This window comes from Triturus cristatus, chromosome 5_2, assembly GCF_964204655.1.
Source record: "Triturus cristatus chromosome 5_2, aTriCri1.1, whole genome shotgun sequence".
Lineage (NCBI taxonomy): Eukaryota > Metazoa > Chordata > Amphibia > Caudata > Salamandridae > Triturus > Triturus cristatus.
The window spans coordinates 130,806,475-130,830,379 of record NC_140588.1 but is presented as its reverse complement, the minus strand read 5'-3'; positions in this window follow the sequence as shown (position 1 = coordinate 130,830,379).

Below are 23,905 nucleotides of genomic sequence, written 5' to 3'. Positions count from 1 at the left end.
CATAGATGTGTGAGTGGGTGATTCTATGGGTGCATGGTTTTAAGAGTGCATCTGTGATGGACTGTATGGTTGAGCGAGTGTATGTATGGGTGTGTTAGGGATTGAATGTATATCTCAGTGGTACATTTGTGACTAACTACATATGTGAAAGGCAGTATATATGTGTGTAAGAGTATATCAGTGGCTAGATGTGAGAATGTGTGATTGTGACAGTGACTGTATGGATGAGTGTGTGCTTTTGTTAATGATTCTAATAGAGCTTAAAAATGTGATACTATTTTTTTGAGCAAGGGAACTTGAGTGTGTATAACTGCATAGGTGAGTAAATGGCAGTGTGATTATTTGTATGAATGACTAGGTGTGAGAGTACCTCTATGGATGATTGGTAGTGTGTGAGTGTCTATATAGGTGTGTGTATAAATTCATATGATACTTTTTTATGGAGTGACTAACTATGAGTGACTTTACAGGTGAGTGTGTGGAGGTGTATGAAGACCTAAAAGTTAATATGTGGGTATGCAGTTATTGGTATTGCATTATTTATGGATATGAGAATGGAACTCTGTAATTTTGAGTTGGTATATCAAAGGTTTTATAAGGGTGTGAGAAGATGTGGTAATTTATCACATTGATGACGTCATCAGTGATGTCATTTGAGATATCATCAGTGACGTCATGAGTGATGTCACTGACCATGTCATGAGTGATGTAATATGTGACGTCATCAGCAGTGGATTGCGGGTGCGCGAGTTATAGTTAGCTGAACTAACTATAACGGGGGAATTTCAATGGTTTTTTACGAGAGAAATGTCCAGCTAACTATAACATGTGTGAAACCTACGGTTTTTTCAAGGAATTTGCAAGGTTTTTTAAATGCTAATTCCTAACTATAACGTGTGTGAAACATATGGTTTTTCAGTGAATTTGCAAGGTTTTTTAAAAGCTAATTCCTAAATATAACGTGTATGAAACCTATGGTTTTTTCTGTGTTTTTGCATGGTTTTTTGAATTCTAATTCCTAACTATAATGTGTGTGAAACCTATGGTTTTTTCATTAAATTTGTTTGTTTTTTTACATCATTTTTTTTCTTTTTCTTTTTTCCTTTAAACACTATTCTACCTATGTATATATTCATGGTTTTAATGCATTCTTCAATATAGAAAGATTCACCTTTTTTAAATAAATGGTTAGATATAGTTGTATAACATAGTTAATATCTTCAACAAACCTTTATCTTTTTTTTATTTTTATTTTTGTTAAAATTTTTACCGTGCGCGTACGGTAAGCTTACCGTACGCGCATGCTTCGCTTTATGTACAGTGAGCATACGTAATATTTATACTCCGTGTGCGCTTGCTTACGCAATTTGCGGACGCGTCCGTACTTCCTACGCGACGCGTAAGCGCATGCTTCATACGCGCACGCGCGCACGTTACGCGGAAGTGTACAAGCGTGCCTGTAATGCGCATGCGCCTGTGCTCGTGTCTTTCGTACGCGCATGCGTACTTTTACCGTACGCGCTCGGTAAGCTTAACGTGCGCGTACGGTTGGTCATGTGATCAAGAAACAACACTTTTGATTGGTTTAAACTACTTTCAGTTCCAGAATCTTCCTACACCACACCCATTCCCCTCATTACTGCTTGTGATTCCCTAGGAGAAGGAGCTGAATTGTCTTTGGGATACAATGGCAGAGCAGCAGTCCTCTTCTGAGAGTGTGCAGGGCAGCAGCATCATCAGACAGAGAAGGAAGAAACAAAAGAATTCTTTTGTTTGGGAGTATTTCACTTTTCCAGAGGGGCAGAAAAAGGTAAATGCTCCATTAGTCACCTGCTCACTTTGTGAGCGTGTCTTATCTAGAGGTAACCCAAGGAAGAAGTATTCCTTTGGTAATCACACTATGGTGAGACACATTAGGGATGTACATCCCAGGATTTTTGCTCGACATACTGAAGCAAACCCTTCAGTAAGTCACCCGAGCACACCCGCAGAAGCTCAGCCGAGTACATCTTCGGCAGCTCAGCCGAGCACTTCCTCTGCGGTGGGAGCATCACCCTCTTCTGCTCCTCTGGAATTGAACCCTCGATTTCAGAGGGTACAAATGAGGTGCACCAGATGTTATGGTCTAATTGTTCATGGGGAGACCAGTATTTCCCTAATAAACAATAAGATAGACCAGCACATCTGTGGTCCTTTTTAATATTCCCATTCTTTCTTTCCTCTGTCCCTGTATAAACACAACGGCTCTTTTAGGAGCCAACCTTACCTCACAACTTTTTTAAAAAAAATTTAATTTTTTTTTTTTTTTTTACCGTGCGCATTTTTTTTTTTTTTTTTAATTTTCACCCTACAAGGTCCTTGAGGGAGTACAACTGAAATGATAAAAGCAGAGAGAGGAGAAGTGAAAAAAAGGGAGCATGAAACTAAATGTGTGATAAATACAGAAATTTCACACTTACCTGACCAACAAAATAACTTATTTATTAATAAATGGTTTATTTAAATTGCTAGAAAAAAGGTTTATTTTTTCCTAAATTTTCTTTCTCAATCTGAAAAAAAAGAAAAATGTATTAATATTTAATAATACATTTTAGAATACAGTACACATATTTTCATATTTAAAAAAACATTTTTGCCCTTTTTTTGCTGTTTTCAGAATATATTGCATTTCACTGTAAATCGTGAAAGCAATTGCATTCATCACTTAACAGCGGGCAAAAAAAAATAACAATCTGAAAGATTGTTTAAAAAAAGCCCAGAATCTCTTCTCACTTAAACATACCTTTATAGAAATGTAACATATTCTTTCAAAATATCATCTAAGAACAATAACTATTTCCAATAAATATCGTCTGAAAATTTTTGTTGCATAAGCATAATCACCAAAATAATATGTGTCAAAGAAGTCCACAATACAAATTGTTACCTTTTCTTTAGGCCAAATGGTAATTTTTAAATTCTTTTTTGATGAAATTTCCAATGGTAATCCAATAAAATTGCAAAAATGATTTGTACAGATGTTGCAATTTCTATCTAAAATTTTGGTTTCAGAAAAATTAAATAGGAATTTGCTAAATCAAAAGGCAAACGTTGCTTAAAAACCAATTGAGAATCATTACACAGTCTCCAGCCTTTTTCACATTTAAGATAAACTGTGTAATGACCAGAAGTTACAGTAGGTCCATCATGGAAAATTATTGCAACTGTAACAAAAGTTTTTCCTGAAATTGATAATTGCTGTCCTATAAACTTCTTTATTAAAGTGTCCAATTTTGAACCATCAGCTCTACAACGTTGCATCATTAAAATTACATACTGTCCGTATTTCTTTAAAAGTAACGTTGAAAACATGTCAGATTTACATTCACAGCATTCCATGCTATGATTGGCATCTTTAACTAATTTACTAAAACTCACTGATTTACTCTCTGGCAATGTTAAATAGATAAACCTTTCTGAATCAACATTAGAGCTGCATGTGTAGAAACAGTTTTCACAACTATGTTCCCATTTGTAAGAGAGACCGAACATATTCTCAACATCTACCCCTTCTTCTTCCAGTACCATAAGGATATACATCAAGAATTCCTGTGCATCTTGCTGGACATTTTGAGTAAACTGTGTACGTCCTGAACATACATCTAAAAGTTTTCTAATTTCAGTAGCACTTTCTATTTTAGTTTTATCAATACTCAGCTTCTCATAAAGGAGACTTAGGACAGAACAGAATCTTTTTTCATGATTTACTATTATCTGCTCTTGCAAACTTTCAAGATAAAATACAACATTTAGCACTACATTGGCGTAGCAGTTGACACCAGAGTTATTTTCAAAATGACAACCAACAATCTCTTCAACATTGTCCTTTTTCTTTTTGCTTGCAATCACATGACTCTCTTTTTGTTTTCTCTTCTCTACATCCTCTTTACAGATATTCTCAAATCTCCTTTTCTGAGAAACAACACGTTTTTCCAACACAGGATACTGACCTAAATGAGGAGCATAGGTTCTTCTTAATCTATTATACTCCTTTACACAACTTTTCAGTCATCAAAGTCTATCATGAATAAACCAGATAATGTTTTCACTCGTGACAAAGCAACATATGCCATACCTTCTTTGAACACAGTAGAACCAATGTTTACAAAAGCACTATCTACAGTTAATCCTTGAGACTTGTGAATAGTTACAGCATATGCTAGAGAAAACGGAAACTGCTTCCTACGTACATATAAGTCTTTTACAAGCAAAAAACGGACTGAACAACGACTAATCTCTTTAATCTCTGCAATCTGATCAAATTTTATTTTTAAAAATTAAATTCCATCTTTTTTCCGGTATTTCACAAAACCCACAACTTTACCCATAGCTCCATTCACTAAACCTTTTTCAACATCCAAATTTCTCCTTAAAAATACTCGACAGTTCATGCAAAGATATAGATTTTTTTCTAATCCAGCTGTTTTCGAAATGTTCTTCTCTAGAGAATCCAATTTATTTTTTTATTTGCCTGTTAATGTAATAGTAATTCCTTCATGCTGAATTTTGTCAACTGCTTCCATTTTCTTAATCTCTTCCTTTTCCAATTTCAAAAGTTCCTCATTGAATATCGAGCATTCACGTAGTGTTGGCATTAAGCAGATTACAGTATTATTTTCTGCAATGTTCTTGTATATTTTCTCTGCGACTATTTCTTCCTTTGGAAATAAATTATGTAGCAACCGACTGTAATGCTTTTCTGCCAACTTCTGTGAGTAGTCCAATTCTGATATCTTTCAGAATACTTGCATAATCTTCATCATTTGCTTGCCTCATATTGGTAGTAAGTTCTTTGTACTCAAAGAACGACCAAATATTCGCATTACCAATGCTTCCTAATGACTTCTTCGTGTCTTCATGTGTCACAGTATTAAACACTGGTTGTCCTTTAACTGGAGTAAGCTGTAGAAGATCCCCAAAAACTATAACATGTTTTCCACCAAATAACATGTCATAGTCTCTCTTTAGAATTTGCTGCATTCTTAAATGCACAAAGGCAAGCATTAAGTTTGATACCATGCTTACCTCATCAATAATGAGAACTTGCATCTTCTTCAACACTCTTGAAACTTCGAAGCATGCTTCTCCTGTAAGCTTGTGATATTCTATTTTGTTCTCATGCTCCACTGGTAACATTAGCAAGCGATGTAAGGTAATTCCTTTATGTTATATGCTGCTAACCCAGTTGGAGCAGTAACAACACAAGACAAAGTTGAATCTGTTTTTTGCTGTAGGTAGCTTCTGATGACTTTAATTAGGAAACTTTTTCCAGTTCCAGCTTGTCCACTCACATACATCCTGATTGGTTCAAATGATGTGCATGTGCACTCTTTATTTTCATGTAGTAATCCGTGATCAATTTTTTTTCTGACTTCTTCATAAATTTGTTGTTGTTCTTCATTCAGTTGTTGTTCAAAATTTGGTAAGTCTATTAAATCTTCTTGAGCTTGATTCATAGCCGTTTCCACTTCATTCATGGCTATTGCAGCTTCATTTTCTACGATTGGTTGTCCTAGGGGATCTTGACTGAGCGTTTCAGAACTTTGGCTGTCTTGAGAACTGTCTCTAGCTACTTCAGCTGCAATTGTTGCTTCCTGTTCAATTTCTACATTTAACATTTGGACATAATTTATGAAAGTACTGCATTCAATCGTATCTTTACATGCATTAAATGAATCCTCATAGCTTTGAAATTCTCCAAGTAGTTTGTCCTCTGTATGCCATGGTTTAAACAGCTGTAAACGTGCCAAGTAGTAAAATTCCTTTTTGTCAGTAGTGTCGCAACTCAGCTTCCTATGATTAATCAAACTTCCTTTTGTTTGCTTCACCAAACATCCTTCCTCACCAATGACTTTATATTTTCCATTTTTGATGTCTTCTGTGGCTTTCCGTGAAAAAATGTAGTTCTGCAGCACTTCATAGAGACACATGTTCTCAAGATGACAACTTCTTTTTGGGTAATACGTGTCCAACATGTTTGATTTCAAAATATCTGTACTTTCCGGGTCGTTCTCGGCCAAATATTCAATTTCTCCAACAGATTTCAGTACCCGATTTCGCATTGCTGCAAGGCCTAAACTTACCCAAATTATTCTTCTTGATTTCGAGTACAGACTTGCAGATGATAACCTATCTGAGCATTCGTAGGATCCAATTTCTCGATGCGATAACATCTTTAAACTGAAACTGTATAGCTTCTTACTGACAGTTTTCTCGTGAGAAATCTCTTCCCACATTTCCTTCAATTCCGTTTTCTCAGATTTAGTAATGTACGATGTGACATACCGAGCAACAGCAATAGAATTGTCTGCCACATACTGAATATCCATGTTAGCATTCCACGTGGATAAAATGACTGGGTTGTAGTCATTTATATATTTTGACTCTTCTTTTCTTCTTAGGTTGTACGTATTTTTTGGAGATTTTCTTGTAATAGTATGTCGCACAGCTGACATAAAACTGTTTACTCTTCCTTTTGAAAGAACAGGTCTGGGAAATCCAAATCAACATTTTGTGTAGAATTTATCTTTGCCCTTGTACTTCCGTCGACAGTATTTTCCACACCGATGACTTTGGAAACGTAAAACTTGCTCTTTTAACTTTTTCTCTTCTGTGCTTTTAGGTATAGCACATGTTGCATATTCTTCAATGAAAGATAAAACTGCTTCATCAGCATCTGTTCCAAATTTTGGGGCATCCTTGATCCACAACAGCATATGAATATGAGGAGCACCTCTTGCTTAGTACTCTTTTCTCCAAAAGAAATCCACAACTTCTCCAAGAGGTGGATTTTTTTTATTGCAGATGAAGGACATCATAGCCTCAAATCTATGATTGAAATATCTGCAAACATTAACCGGATCCAATGAGCACAGTTCTCCTGCTGTCTTGTATTCGATGTTTTTAATGTTTGAATTTGCCTCTCGAAGAAAATCCAGAAGATCATCCCAAGCGTACTCAGCACTTCTTAGGGTAAGGAACCATGTAGGAGTTCCTAAATTCCGTAACATACTTTTCAATTCTCCATGGCGTCGGTACCAATATTCATTTGTCCCACGCTGACAAGCCATCAGATTGATCAATTGTGATTCCAAATGATCATCTCGCTGCTGCACTTTGTTCATAAAATCCTTAGCAGACACATTATGTAGATGTACTCCACTTTTTAAAATGTGATTTACTGCATAAGATAGTGCAGACAAGTCACTTTCAAATAACAGATGGAACAAATAAGGAATACTTTGACAAAATCTGGGATCTTCTGCATATAATCTTGTAGTCCGATACTCAGAAGCAGGGATCTGGACTGGACGTTCATAGTATCGTCCACCTTCTCCTGTAGGAAACAGCTGGGGAAAACAACGAGCTTCCAAGCTCTCCTCCCATACACTCACGGGAGTTCCTTTGGCTTTTTTCATCTGAAACAGATCAATAGTGTTTGCCATAACTTATTTTGAATGAAGAGGATGTATGCTGAAATGTTCATAAATTTCTTCTTCTTTTGACTTGTCCACTTTTTCAATTTGCCCAGTTGGTGTTTCTGTGTCTCCTAGTAAATCTTCTTCATCTTCATCTATATAAATTGATTCATACCATTTATTATTCCTTTTCAAATATAAATTTGCTCTTTGTACTTTTCGTACATCTACCAGCTCCTGCCAAATGTTCTTATTCTTTGTAGGTACACCATTAACCAGAATAACTAATGGTTCAGTTTCCAAAGTATTTGCATCAATAGTTTCTATATTTTTTTTCAAATCCAACGGCAAATAGACAACTCTTCCTTTTAAACCTCTCTGTAAATCTGAAGGAGGTAATTTACCGGTTTTGGGCTCCATACGTACTATAGTCTGGAACGGATGAACACATTGAATGAGTAGAGACTCATACGTATTTAAATCAGAAAGTTCAGCAGGAATATCAACCAATTCTAAATTATTATGTACAGCTCTATCTGGCATTTTATTTTCTTCTAACTTGTTATAACAGTATTTACAAATACGCTGATCTTCACCCAAATCAAAACAATTTTCAAGAAATATATATGTTGCAAAATCCTTCCACTTATAATTATCTTCTTCTTCACTTCTTCTTCACTTTTTTTGTAGAGATCAACATTCCTTGTTTGGATTTTATAATGGCTTCTCCGGCAACAAATACAAGTAATATTTGGTCTTTCATTAGAGATGATAGCAAATTTTGTCATTTGATCTTCAAATTTCTTACTTACGGAGGGTTCTACATTCTCTTCCACATTTTCCTCAATAACTGTGTCATTACCTGCACTTTCTTGTTCCGGACCAAAGTAACTAAACTGAATTTCATCAGTAACCTTCTCAACATCTGATACAGTTGCTTTTTTTGGATATATTTTTAAAGAATTCCTTTGTCTGCTTACCAGAAGACTTTTTCTTTTTTCCAACATGAGCATCTTCAACTAACTTGGGTCCTCCAGTTGTCTTCAAATATACATGTTTTTTCTGTTCTTTTCGCTTTCTTGATTTTATAGGCATCTTAAATTTGCTTCACTGCTCTGCAGCAATACCTGAAAGAAACTAAAAAAAAATACCTTTATGTAATTTAAATATATTACTATATTTTCTATGAGCTTTTCAAATCTTATAATACTATCTACCCCTTTCCTACAAGTGAAAAACACAATAAAACCAACACAAATTAAATCTCTAAGAACAATTCCTGTGTGCACACAGACTCTTGGTGTGATTCTAGGCAGAAAACGATATTTGATTTGCAATTCAAAAGCACACTTACTACTGTTTTTTTGCAAGTGATAATTACTATAACAGTCTGACACATTTTCCTTATAGTTTTCAGAAGCAGAAAAAAGAACATGTCCTAACAGCTACTTGAGACTATAACCCGGTGTAACCTGGGTAAGTGACTACACTCCAGCAAAGGAAATGAGCCTTGGTGATGTTGAATGTATTAGTGTCACTCACTCCAAACTGAAACACCACACAGTGCTGATTAGTAAGCATAACTGTGCAGGAGAAGCTGCTGGCTGTGTGCTAAGAGTGTACTTCTGGAGACTGTTTATTGTGAGGTGCAAGAGAAATCTGCATTGACGCTTGCACAACTGCCTAATCACTAGATAGATATATGTAAGAGTACATGTGTGATAAGGGTTAATTTGAGTTTTGAACATGTGGGAACTAGATGACACATTGCATGAGTGGAAGGAAAATCTACCATGTTGATTTCAAATATGTTAGCATTTGCCTCTCATTTGAGAGATACTGATTTGGGCTCAATGCTAACCAACACACTTCATGAAAACAAGCTTCCCCTTTCCTACGAATGCAATTCTAAAAGAACCAGAGTAATACGAATTAAATCTCTGACAACAATTCCTGTGTGCACACAGACTCATGGTGTGATTCTAGGCAGAAAACGAAATTTGATTGGCAATTTGAAATCACACTTACTACTGTGGTAGAGCAAGTGATAATTACTCTAACAGTCTGACACATTTTCGTTATAGTTTAGAGAGGCAGAAAAGAGTACATGTCCAAACAGCTTTTTGAGACCATGTACATGTGTAACCTGGGTGACTGACTACACTCCAGCAAAGGTAATGAGCCTTGGTGATGTTCAATGCATTAGCGTTACTCACTCCTACCTAAAACACCACACAGTTCTGATTAGTAAGCATGACTGTACAGGAAAAACAGCTAGCTCTCTGCTAAGAGTGTGGTTCTGGATACTGTCTACTGTCAGGTGCAAGAGAGATCTGCATGGACCTTTACATAACTGCATAAACACTGTAAACATGTATGTAAGACTACATGTGTGGTAAGGGTTAATATGAGTTTTTAGCATGTAGCAACTACATGACCCATTGCTCGAGTGGAAGGAAAATCTACCATGTTGATTTCAAATATATTAGCATTTGCCTCTCATTTGAGATACTGATTTGGGCTGAATGCTAACCATCACATTTCCAGAAAACAAGCTTCCCCTTTCCTACGAATGCAATTCTAAAAGAACCAGAGTAACACGAAATACATCTCTAACAACAATTCCTGTGTGCACACAGACTCATGGTGTGATTCTAGGCAGAAAACGAAATTTGCTTGCCAATTTGAAAGCACACTTACTACTGGCTTTTTTGCAAGTGATAAGTACTCTAACAGTCTGACACATTTTCATTACAGTTTTCAGAAACAGAAAAGAGCACATGTCCAAACAGCTCTTTGAGACCATGAACATGTGTAACCTGGGTGACTGACTACACTCCAGCAAAGGAAATCAACCTTAGTGATGTTGAATGTATTAGCATTACTCACTGATACCTGAAACACCACTCACTTGTGAATACTAAGCATGATTCTACAGGATAAACAGCTGGGTGTGTGGTAAGAGTCTGCTTCTGCAGACTGTGTAATTTCAGTTACAAGAGACATATGCATGGATGCATCCATAACAGCATAAACATTGTAGTAATGTATGTAAAAGTACATGTGTGGCAAGGGTTAATTGGAGTTTTGTATATGTAGGACCAAGCTCAGCAATTGCATGATTAGAAGCATAATCTACTATATCAATTTCAAATGTGTTAGCATTTGCCTCCCATTTGTGTGTTACTGATTTATGCTGAATGGAAACCATCATATTTTCAAAAAAAAAAGCTGACCCTTTCCTACAAATGCCATTCTTACAGAACCGGACCAACACAAATAAAATCTCTGACAACAATTAAAACATCCCCTTTCCTACCAATGCAATTCTAAAAGAACCAGAGTAACACGAAATAAATCTCTGACAACAATTCCTGTGTGCACACAGACTCATGGTGTGATTCTAGGCAGAAAACGAAATTTTATTGCCAATTTGAAAGCACATTTACTACTGTTTTTTTTGCAAGTGATAAGTACTCTAACAGTCTGACACATTTTCATTACAGTTTTCAGAAACAGAAAAGAGCACATGTGCAAACAGCTCTTTGAGACCATGAACATGTGGAACCTGGGTGACTGACTACACTCCAGCCAAGGAAATCAACCTTAGTGGTGTTGAATGTATTAGCGTTACTCACTGAAACCTGAAACACCACTCACTTGTGAATACTAAGCATGATTCTACAGGATAAACAGCTGGGTGTGTGCTAAGAGTCTGATCTGCAGACTCTGTATTTTCAGTTACAAGAGACTTATGCATGCATGCATCCATAACAGCATACACATTGTAGTAATGTATGTAAAAGTACATGTGCGGCAAGGGTTAATTGGAGTTTTGTATATGTAGGACCAAGCTCAGCAATTGCATGATTAGAAGCAAAATATACTATATCAATTTCAAATGTGTTAGCATTTGCCTCCCATTTGTGTGTTACTGATTTATGCTGAATGGAAACCATCATATTTACAAAAAAAAAGCTGACCCTTTCCTACAAATGCCATTCTTACAGAACCGGACCAACACTATTAAAATCTCTGACAACAATTCCTGTGTGCACACAGACTCATGGTTTGATTCTAGGCACAAAACAGTATTCCTCAGTGATACCAGAACACCTTAATTTATGGTGAAAACATACTCCATAATATTTTACAAGTTCAAGACAGTTAAATATCTCCCAAACCACAAAATGTAAAACATAACTTTTAAAGAAGAATCACAATTCTAATATTTATATCAAAAATCACCACATACATCCCCTCTCAAACTCATATCTCACCTTTAAAATTAGTTGAGAAAGAAATGTGGCACTCAAACAGCAGATTATCAGTCAGAATCTGAGAGCTCTACACCTCTCTCCTCTCACCAGAACCAGTAAATGGCAATGTTTCCCTCTCTTTTTTCACACATATACATGTTAATTACAAATCTCAGTGCTTCCCACATTTTTTCAAATGAAATCACACATTTCTACTATTGGTTGAAAACTTCAACCCTTTTCCAAATGAACCCTTTCCCCAACGTGACTTCTGCCTGCTACCATAGCAACAGCTCATGGAACACTGGTGTGAGCAGAGAGGTCAGAAGTTCAGCACACAATGTTTCTATTCCAAAGAGCAAGAGTGCTTCACCTGTCAAACCTAACAGCAAACCCAAATTAATCTTCTGTGGGAACACAATTTTCTGAACCAATACAAAACATGCTTCTAAAAATGTACACATACAGCCTAGTTTTAACTGTAAAATGGTTTGAATCAGCCAAAGAGTTCTTTTTATTAAAAAAAAATATGTATGCCTCCATTTTACAACTGTCTTTCATTTCATATTGCCATTCTACTGAAAGACACCTCCTGAGTGCATCCAGATCTCCTTGAAAGATGTTCACAGTGTGGATTGAAGGTCACAGCTATGTCTTCTGGAGTGAAAAGTATGCAGAAAAAAGAGGTATGGTGAGAGACCTTGCTTTGCCAAATGTAGACATTAAATGGATTGGTCAGAGAGGGTTAAAGTGGCACCAATTAATGCCATTGGTGAAATCTTTTCTACACCTCCAACAGCCTAACCTTATTATTGTGCACTGTGGTGGAAATGACCTAGGCACTTTAACTGGGGTAGGTCTGGAAATGCTTGTTAAGGACACCTTTGTGCAATTAATGTCGCTTTTTCCTCAATCTGCCTTTGTATATTCTAATATATGCCAAAGGCAAAAGTGGAACTGGTCCAACCAATTTTGTCCACAGATTGACAAAGCAAGAACGCACGTCAACAAATCTATTTCTGCTTTCCTCAGAGACTATGGTATGGGTTCTATATACCACAACAACTTGCGTTACAACATGCAAGGCATTTATAGAGGAGACGGTGTACATTTCACTGATGAAGGCAACAGAGTCTTCCTCTTGAACTTTAGACTCTGCATCGGTACTTACTTGTAGGTACCACAAAAAAAACACTTCATAAACACAACGGCTCTTTTTAGAGCCTCCTAATATCTAAACACTTAAATTTGATTTTTACTTCTATTTTTTTTATTGTTTTTTTTCTGCCGTGCGCGTATGGTAAGCTTACCATACGTGCACCCCGCGATTTTTAAAAAAAAATTAAAATGTATTTTTCATACTTTTGGGACCTTCTTGGACCCCCTGACAAACGCTAGGGGGTCTGCAACTCTCTTTGTTACCCCCTTTTCACGTTCTCCACCTTTGTTTATCAGTGTGAGACACACAAAATGGCGTCCGACACTTCCTGATTTTGACCGATTCGAATGTTTACAGTCATGTAACCACCAATCAGAATTAAGCTTACCGTATGCGCTCGGAGCGCGCCTATAGATATATATATTGATTTAAATGCTATTTTCTCAGGAAATACTGACCAGATTTACACCAGACCTGCAAAAGGCACATCCCTGACCTGAGGACTACCTCTCTGCCAAATTTCAAGTAATTCTGTTCTGCCGTTCGGGCTGTAGCTTGGACTAAAGGTCCTATGGAAAAATGCATGGGGAAAACACGTTTTGGGACCCCCCTTTTTCTCAGCCCCCGCTTGACGAATCCCCCTGAGACTTTCAGGGTAGGAGCGAAGCGGAGCGCCCCACCTATTTTGAAAATTTTGCGAGGATTCGTCAATCGGCGCCAAAGTCATTCAAAATAGAATGTTGCGGATTTCCTATGGAAACACGGTCCTAACTATAACTATCTACTGGCGACCGCCAGTAGATAATATATATAAATATGTATCTATAAATATGTATATATAAATAAATAAATATATATATTTGTCCTTTTCTATCTCGGCGTGGATGGTAGTGTGCTAATCCTATGCTTAAAGATTCTGATAGAAAAGCAGACATTTGAGCAGATCTACAGTGTCGCTGGTTTTAAGAGTGCTCTATACAGGAGCTGCTTTTCACCTAAACTTGAGAACTACCCAGAGTTCTCTGCTTCTTTTTTGCATAATTTATTCGTCACTCTATGCTTGAAAGGGTATTTTTTTTACTTATACTGGGTGCTCCCTTGTGTCTGGACAAAGCTATACCTCTCTGAAGAGCACTAATTAGAGCAAAACCCTGTGTCAGGGGTTGCTTTTCCTCATTTCAGGTTGGCTTGTTTGGTATTTTACTAATTCAAAGCTGTAATACTGTGCCTGGAGTGGTAAATGACTTTTGTCATTTTACAGCTCGGCAAGGACAGCACTGTGATAGTCCTATGCTTAAAAACTTTGCTGTAGAAATGGCAAAATATTTTGGAGCAGATTTACAAACCCCGTATGCCACATTTGCACCACCGTTGCGTAACTTTTGTGACGCAGCGGTGGCGCAAAGCCAGCGCCATGCTGCGGGGTATTTACAACGTGACGCATCTAGAGAGATGCGTCACGTTGTAAAGCCCTGTGCCACATGTGGGCGCTCCAGCACCGGGGGGGGGGGCATTCCGGTGCAGGAACGCCTCCGAAAAGTGGTTGAGTAAAATCTACAAGATTTCACTCAGTCACTTTTACGGCCATGCTGCATCAAAACCCTGCGCCTGCTTGAAGCAGGCGTAAGGATTGACGCAGCATGTTAGGAGTAGGGGCGTCCTGAGCCTTCCTGGAACTGCGTCACGCTTGCGACGCAACTCCAGCAATGTGCCGCCTTTCCGCGGGGGGGGTGATGCGACACGCATCGGCCCCTCTGTGCACCACAGTGCGCCACATCGTAAATGCGGGGCAGCAGTGGTGGCGCACAGGTGGGCAGATGCGTCGCAACTCTTCTGGCGCATCCCTGCTGATTAGCAGAGAAGCGGCAGAAGTTGTAAATCTGCCCCTCTGTCCTTTTCTATCTCGGCGTGGATGGCACTGTGCTAATCCTATGCTTAAAGACTTTGATAGAAAAGCAGATATTTGAGGTGAGCAGATCTAGAGTGTCGCTGGTGTTGAGAGTGCTCTATACAGGAGCTGCTTTCCACCTAAACTTCAGAACTACCCAGCGTTCTCTGCCTCTTTTTTGCACAATTTATTTGTCACTCTATGCCTGAAAGGGTATTTTTTTTACTTATACTGGGTGCTCCCTTGTGTCTGGACAAAGCTATACCTCTCTGAAGAGCTCTAATTAGAGCGAAATACTGTGTCAGGGGTTGCTTTTACTCATTTCAGGTTGGCCTGGTTGGTATTTTACTAATTCAAAGCTGTAATACTGTGCCTGGAGTGGTAAATGACTTTTGTCATTTTACAGCTCGGCAAGGACAGCACTGTGCTAGTCCTATGCTTAAAGACTTTGCTGTAGAAATGGCAAAATACTTCAGGGCAGACTTACAAGCCCCATATGCCACATTTGTGCCGCCGTTGCATCACTTTTGTGACGCAGCGGCGGCGCAAAGCCAGCGCCATGCTGCGGGGTTTTTATAACGTGACGCATCTAAGGAGATGCGTCACGTTGTAAAGCCCTGTGCCACATGTGGGCGTTCCAGCACAGGGGGGGGCGTTCCGGCGCAGGAACGCCTCCGAAAAGTCGCTGAGTGAAATCTACAAGATTTCACTCAGTCACTTTTACGGCCATGCTGCGTCAAAACACTGCGCCTGCTTGAAGCAGGCGTAAGGATTGACGCAGCATGTTAGGAATAGGGGCACCCCGAGCCTTGCTGGAGCTGCGTTGCGCTTGCGACGCAACTCCAGCAATGCGCCGCCTTTCCGCGGGCGGGATGCGACACGCATCTGCCCATCTGTGCGCCACGGTGCACCGCATTGTAAATGCGGCGAATCAGTGGTGGCGCATGGGTGGGCAGTTGCGTCGCAACTCTTCTGGCGCATCCCTGCTGATTAGCAGAGATGCGCCAGAAGTTGTAAATCTGCCCCTCTGTCCTTTTCTATCTTGGCATGGATGGCACTGTGCTAATCCTATGCTTAAAGACTTTGATAGAAAAGCAGACATTTGAGGTGAGCAGATCAAGAGTGTCGCTGGTGTTGAGAGTGCACTATACAGGAGCTGCTTCCACCTAAACTTGAGAACTACCCAGAGTTCTCTGCTTCTTTTTTGTATATATATATATATATACGTATGAACAACTCATCGAAGCCACAACTTCCCTTTATTTTTTCTCAACATATTTTCTTTTCTATTTTTTCATAAATTATGCACCTAGAAACCTTGATTTTAAGCACTAGCACTTTAAAAAGCACTATGGTGAACACTCAGCACTTTACATTGCACTATCGACCGTACCAACTAAAACAGTATACAAATGTCAACTAGCGACATACAAGCACAATTTATGTGTGGTCAAACCTTGTTATGAGCAACTGAATAACATACTAGGTATAGATCTGTGTGTAACTCATTGAAAATCCATAGAGATTTTAAGCATTTATGCAGCAATAGGCACAATGTGCACTTTATGTGTTTACACAATTTTAAACACAAAAGTATATCTTAACAAATCTGTTTTTTTACATATTTTGAAATTTATATTAATATGTATTTATAATATTTAATTTTGGGTTTTAACCATCCAGAATTCTAACAGACAGCTTTTATTCATATTCAAACGTTTATGAGTGATTCAAGTATACAAATAAGTCTCATCCATGCAAATGTATGTTTATGACCACATTACACATGCAGTGTGCATTCGTCTTTTGGTCACTATTTAAATACCGAGGTGACAAGAAAAAGAGTAGTTAAGTTCAATGATGTAGAACTTTTGGTATGAGATCATGTTAGTAAGTGTTTCTTTTATGTTTAACACAGGTGATTTGCAAATTCAAGTATAAAAATAGAAAGCGGACTACGTTTCCGCATGTGATCAAGGGTACGTTGTATACCCGAAACGCGTCATAAGGCTTAAATAATAAAAAAAGTTCCAGCCACGAAACCTTGGGTCCGTGATTCTATATTCAATATCCAGGAGTCATTTATGAATATATATATATTTATAGATATATATACATATATTCACTGAAAAAACCATAGGTTTCTTGCACGTTATAGTTAGGAATTGGCATTTAAAAAACCTTAGAAATTCACTGAAAAAAACATAGGTTTCAGGGGTGTTATAGTTAGCTGGACATTTCCCTCGTACAAAACCCTAGAAATTCCCCCGTTATAGTTAGTTCAGCCAACTATAACTTGCGTGCCCCCGCAATGCACTGCTGATGACGTCACATATTACATCACTCATGACATGGTAAGTGACATCACTGATGACATCACTGATGACATCTCAATATTTTTTAAAATATTTTTTCAACTATATTTTCAAAACTTTATTTTGTATTTTTTTTTCCATTTTTTAGGGATCCGCGCACCCAACGCGTTAGGAACCGTGCACCCTTCGCGCATTTTGCCGTTTTTTTTTTTAAAAAAGGGGCCCCAAGGGGTCCTTCTGGGACCCCTAAGCAACACTAGAGAGTCGGAGTATTTGAGTATTTCTACCCTGCCCCCTTTACATCTTTCACACACTTATTTACCTTACTTAATCAGCCTCGCTTCTACCGAGGCACAACAGTGTGTCAATTCCTTTAATTATGTTTTTTAAAATACTTTTTTATCACCTTTTTTGAACTTATTTTTTCAATAAATTCTTTTAAAAATTAAAAAATATTTGTTTTTATTGGGTTTTTAAAAAACAAAAATGTTAATGTTTTAAAATATAGTTTTATATTTTTTTAAATATTTTGTAAACTATATTTTCAAAACTTTATTTTTTAATTTTTTTCCCCATTTTTTTGGGATCCCCGCACCCAACGCTTTAGGAACCGCGCACCCTGAGCGCATTTCGCCGTTTAAAAAAAAAAAAAAAAAAGGGGGCTCCAGGGGGTCAGCAACTCTAGAGGGTCAGAGTATTTCTACCCTGCCCCTCGGTTCGGGGAGGGTGCGCTTAGGGTGCGCTTAGGGTGCGCGGATCCTCCGAGGCCATAGATATATCTATCTTTTTTACTCTAATTTTCTCAGGAACTACTGAACGGATTTACACCACTTATGCAAAAAGGCATGAGTCTGAACTGAGGACTACCTCTTTGCCAAATTTGGTGTAATTCCGTTCAGCAGTTCGGGATGTAGCTGCGTCAACAGGTCCTATGGGAAATTGGATTGGGAAAACGCGTTTGGGACCCCCCTTTTTTCTCAGCCCCCGCTTGACGAATCACCACGAAACTTTCAGGATAGGAGCGGACCGGAGCTGGCCAAAAGTTTAGAAAATTTCACAAAGATTCGTCAACCGGCGCCAGACTTATTGGGAATAGAATGTTGTGGATTTCCTATGGAAAATAGGTCCTAACTATAACTACCTACTGGCGGAGATCCCTTGCCTTTCCAGGGTTGGCTCAGTGCCAGCGGAGCAGCCGGTAAAGTCATAACAGGGTCCATTTCTTAAGCCAAAGTTGAGAGGTTTATTAACAGCATAAACCAGTAGTGACGCGTTTCCCGCTCCAAAGAGCGCTTGTTCACACAACAAAGTCAATAAAGTTTGTCTCTTAAAAGGACTTTCAACTCGGTGTAATCACCAACATAAGAAGCGGACTATGGCGTCAGCAGTACATAGTCGCCATCTTGGCATCGGCAGTTACATACATCATACAAAACAATTCAACATTCTGTGTAAAGGCAGTGTATAGTGTAAGGGTCTAATCCCGAAGAAGGTCAAGGGGCCACTGTGACAGGTATGGTTCTGCAAAAATGTCTATTGCGTGTGCATATGCCTCAGGTTGTGAAGCTCCCTGAATGAAGCAACATCCAGGGTGTATTATGGGAACCGTAGTATGTATACGCTAGTGAGAAAATAGCTCATGCGCGTCACGGAGAGTCTCATGTGTCTATGCAGATGTGCACTCGAAAATAAAGGAGCCCATAATTAATGCTGTTTAGTGCCTTAGGGGCCATGTAATACATACTAGGCATCGTAAATACCCAAAGATGAAGGCATATGACATCGAAATAAGTGTGCATTCGCTGCTGATTGGTGACCTATGGCCCAGAGTAAAAGGGCCAATGTAAATGCATGTGTGGCAGATGTGCTACCCCCATTTAGTCAAAATCGTCCCTTGGGTCCATCTGACTTCTATGAGTGATTCCCTGGTTAGTGGGAATACAGTCCGGAAAAATCTTGGAAGTGACGAACAGAGAATTAAACCTCATTATCATAAACAGTGTGGATCAAAAGGGCAATGTATAAATGTACACATATCAAGAAGTGTTAAAACCATATAAATTGCATTATATATTTACTCAACATGGTGAAAAGGAAATAGAAGATGAATCACGGAGAAAGGTTTAGGGTACAGGTGCCACAAGCCTGACACAACGTCCCTCCCTTCCTTCCTGTGAAAGAGAGAAAATAAGAAAAAAAAAGAGAAAAATAGAACATATGTGTTAGAAGAATTTCAATCACTAATGTATAGAATCAATAGTTAAACATTGAGTACAGAGCCCTGTGCATCATGTCATAAATAATGTTCCTTAGATTCAACAGTGCCAAGTCTAAGTTACTCTGAGTGTGCTGGCTGCTCCCTTGTGTGTGCACGCCCATGGTTACACCCGTAAGGTAAGAAGACAACGTACTAAAACTTGCTTTGAAACTGGACACAGGAACTGGATGTAATTCTAAGATGGCTCATTCACTTTGCAAATGTATGGCCAGCACTTCATCCATATTATGTCCTTTGGGGCATCGGGTGCACATACTCATTATATATCTGGATTCTTTCTGTCTAAGTCTCAAAGTACGGTTGCCGCCCCTCTGATTTTGATTCACCTGTTCTACAATAAAAAATGAGAGTTTGGTTTGATCTGAGAAATGATAAGCCTCAAAGTGATGGGCTATAGGGTATTGTTTGTCCTTCTTACTTATGGCTCTAGTGTGTTCAAGAATACATTTTTTGGCCATATGTGTTGTACTGCCCACGTACTTAAGTTCACATGGGCATACTTATAACACACCAGGAACTTTGAAGGGGGGTCCGAGGGTATAGATATTTAAAGACCTGCAAGAAGTTATACCCCTATATAAGTACACTCTAAACACAATAAACTTCTTGGGTCTGAAACAGCTCGAAACTAATAAAGCAAAGAAAGAAAAGAAAAGTGAAACTGTGTCTCTTTAGAAAAAACCTAATGGGGGAAGCAATCCCTTTTTAGGACGAAATGCCCTTACTCACCAGAGGTGACATGCTTCATCATTTGGGCTTTCTCCTCCCAGTGGAAAAACCTAGTCCCACTGAGGGCTGCGACCACCTCACTGAGAAGTGGGAGCTCTAGGATATTTTTGGTATACCTCAAATACGGATGCTTAAATCCCAAAAGTAAGCAGTATAGTGATGTGAGGGTGCAGCGCAATAAGTGAGTGAAAAAAGTGTAAATCTAAAACTGCCTAGTGCAGATGAAAAGAAACTTTATTAACTCATCTATACTTGCAGGGTTAAAACGCAGTGCTAAGCAGTGTCTATTAAAACTGCTAAATTGAAAAAAAGGTCGACATGTTTCAGCCATTAACCATCTAACAAGTATGTCTGGCTTTCTGCAGGACCGATAAACAAAAGCTGCTGCTGTGAAGTGAGAAAAAATATATCTATAGATTCTTAATACAAAACCAGCAATCCAAGTGCAGATTTGGTATCACTGGAACTTGTCTAAAGAAAAAGAGACACAGAAAAACACAATCATACTAGTTTCTTAGATTTTACCAAATGTTTTCTATACTAAATGAGGATGACTCTCAATTCATTCCCCAAAATCGAGTCCATTAAGGTACTCCAAAGTATATTTTACTCACCCAATTTTGTAGGACAAGAAAGCCCACCTCAACCTGGTCACAACTCAGGGAAGGAAGCCCCGCTCTGAAATAACAAGCAAACGTCCAACATATAGTAAGTTCGTTCTCCTATGCTATTTGTAAAGGTGTGAAAATGGTGTCTAAAAACAACCAACAAAAATGGACACAAAGGTAAAAATGATAAAAAGTGGTAATCTTAATAGACAGATACTCTCATTGATCTTTAGAGAATTATCTTCGGGCTAAAGCCACATTCAAATAATGCATGCCTTTGAAGTGTAAAGTCCTTTGTAAAAGACACCTCACAAGCAACAATACAATATTTGAAACAGAAAACGCGCTCGCATTTACACACGTCTTCATACACAGATGGTAGGGTATCTCATTTTATCCCAGCCACCTAGCTCTAACAATAATGGCCCATAGTTGTAATGGGGATACTGAAAAGTTAGTTGAAATTAAGATACATATTGTACCATACGTTATTGATACGTCTTGTGCCATACACTGTTATTGTGCCAATTCAAAATTAGACATCAAGATCGTGTCAGCTAATCTTTGAAAAGCAACGCGCAAATGTTGCTCAACATTGAGATACAATGCTGCATGAATCACGCTCATTTCGGAAAACCTATGTTAATTGATCTAGTCTTTAAAAAAGCAAAGATATATCACAGCAGTGAAGAGTAATGAAACGAGGGCTAAGTAAATCACGCCCCTTCCCAAATGGGTATAGGCAACTAAAATCAGGACTCTAACAAAGGTAACCTATTGTAAAAGGACACCGTGGTTGTTGAGTAAACTAAATATGCCGATATCACAGAGCGTTGACTCACTCTGCCCACCCTCAATCATAAAGGTACAAGTATCAGTACAAGCTGTTTCAGACCCAAGAAGTTTATTGTGTCACTGGTGCAGGTCAAAAATTGGTTTATTTTGTTCATGCTGTTGGTACTGGGATTCCAGTATTCTTTGACCATATGGCTGTTTTTACATTGTTCTGTACTAGGATGTCTTTCAGGTTACGACCACGTCTGTATGTTATACTTGGGCGGTCAGGTAGAGTAGCCCCAATGATGGGGTCCCCTTTGAGGATGTTCCAGTTTTTAGTTACGCATTTCCGAATTTGATTGGAATTGCCATTGTAGTTGAGTATGACACGAATGTGAGATGTATCAGTGTTCTCTTTTTGTGTGGCCAGAATGTTACTGGGTAAATCTTCACGTTCCACCAGTTTGTCTTTGTCGGTGGCTTTCTTTACTACCCATTTAGGATATCCCCTTGCCAGAAATCTCTGTATCATAATATTCTGTTCTTTGATGAAATCTGCATCGGTACTGCAATTTCTTTTAGCTCTGAGCAGCTCACTGTAGGGAATACTCCATTTGATATTCTTTGGGTTACTGCTCAGAGCATGTAACAGTGTATTACCTGCAGTACTTTTGCGGTAGAGGACAGTATGGAGTGTATTGTCCCTGATCTGTACCTTGGTGTCCAGGTATTCTACCTCATCCTTGCTTATGTTGCATGTCAGAGTGATGTTCATCTGATTCAGATTTAATCTGGATATGAAATCTAAGACTTGCTCTTTAGTGCCTCTCCAGACAACAAAAATGTCGTCTATGTAGCGTAGCCATACAATAACTTTGACAAAGTTATTTAGAAAAGTGCTGCAGGTCCTGATGTCATCTCTCAAGCCCCCATAAACAGAATCACAAAACTGTCCCCATTGCTGTGTCATGTGTTTGTACATAAATCTCATCATTAAAAAGGAAGAAATTATTCACAAGACAGTACATAATCATATCTAGAATCATAGTTGTATGTTCCAGGTAGCCTATGTGTCTTCCTTTCAAGTATCTGGCACAAGCTTCGGTTCCTTGTTTGTGTTCAATCACCGTATACAGGGAGTTAACATCCATTGTTATCAATAAATAGTCACTCTCCCATGTCAACTTGTCTATTTTCTCCAGAAAATCTTTTGTATCCCTTACGTATGAGGGTAATGACATCACATATTTTCTGAGGAAGTGGTCTACATAGCAAGAAACATTTTCTAAAACACTTCACCTGGACGAAATTATAGGTCTACCAGGTGGGTTTACTCTGCATTTGTGAATTTTGGGGAGTAGAAAAAGAATGGGGAATATAGGATGATCTCTTTTTAAGAAACAAAACTCCTCCCACTCTATCAGGTCCCTATCTTTCCATTCCGTCAATTTTTCCCAAATGGAGTTGATGCTGGTGTTATACTCAGATCGATTGGATTTTCTGTAAGTTCTAGTGACCGCCTTTGTCAGCGGGCCTCACCAGAATGCTGGTGTCTGCAGCAAGTTCACCCATCGCTTTTATTAGGGTAATGTGAGATTGTGTTTACATTTCTTCATTTGTTTAGTCCAGTTGTTACTTTGGAGTTCTAATAATTCTTTTCCTACCTGATCCTGGAATGTGTCGATGTTATCATGATTCATTTTAGGTAAAAATGTTGATTTGGGTTTAAAATCTGTACACGCAGCTTGGTCATGTCTTACTTCCATAGCATCAAGTATACATCAGTGCATCAGAGCTCAGGTTGAGACCATTCTGGTCACTGCTTAATTCATCAAGTGACATCATGGTGTCAATGTCACCTATTACTAGCTCTTCCTTGGGAAAGCGGCATTTGTCAGACTGAATAACCCTGTTCCTGGCAGGTTTCAATTTGTGCCATGGTTTTAATTTTAGCTTTCTACAGAATTTGAAGATATCAATTCTGTCATCTACATAATTCATGGGTACAGACGGGCAGAAGGATAATCCTAAGCATAGGGTTCTCTTGTCTTTATTGCTGATTTCCTTTGCAGATAAATTAACAATGGTTTGATTTACCTGTTCATCATCCATGGTTAATTCTTCCTGTATCAAGCCTGTCTGGTTCCCACGTGCTCTTTTCCATTCTCCTTTTCGTTTCTGCCTCTGTTTGCATTTCTTCCGCATCTTTTTCTCGGACCCCTTGGTCTTCCTCTTCCAATTGGTTCCGCTGCATCCTTCTTCTCCTTGAGTCTGGATGACGATGTGGTGGCTTGCTGGCTCTGCTTCCTGAGCCGGTACTCGTCTAAAAAAGTCCTGCGTCGTTATACAGTTTCCCCTTCCGAATTAGAACTTTCTGATGTCCTAGTTAGTTCTGAGTTCTCTGTGTTTGAGTCACTTGTACTTGCCACTTCTTC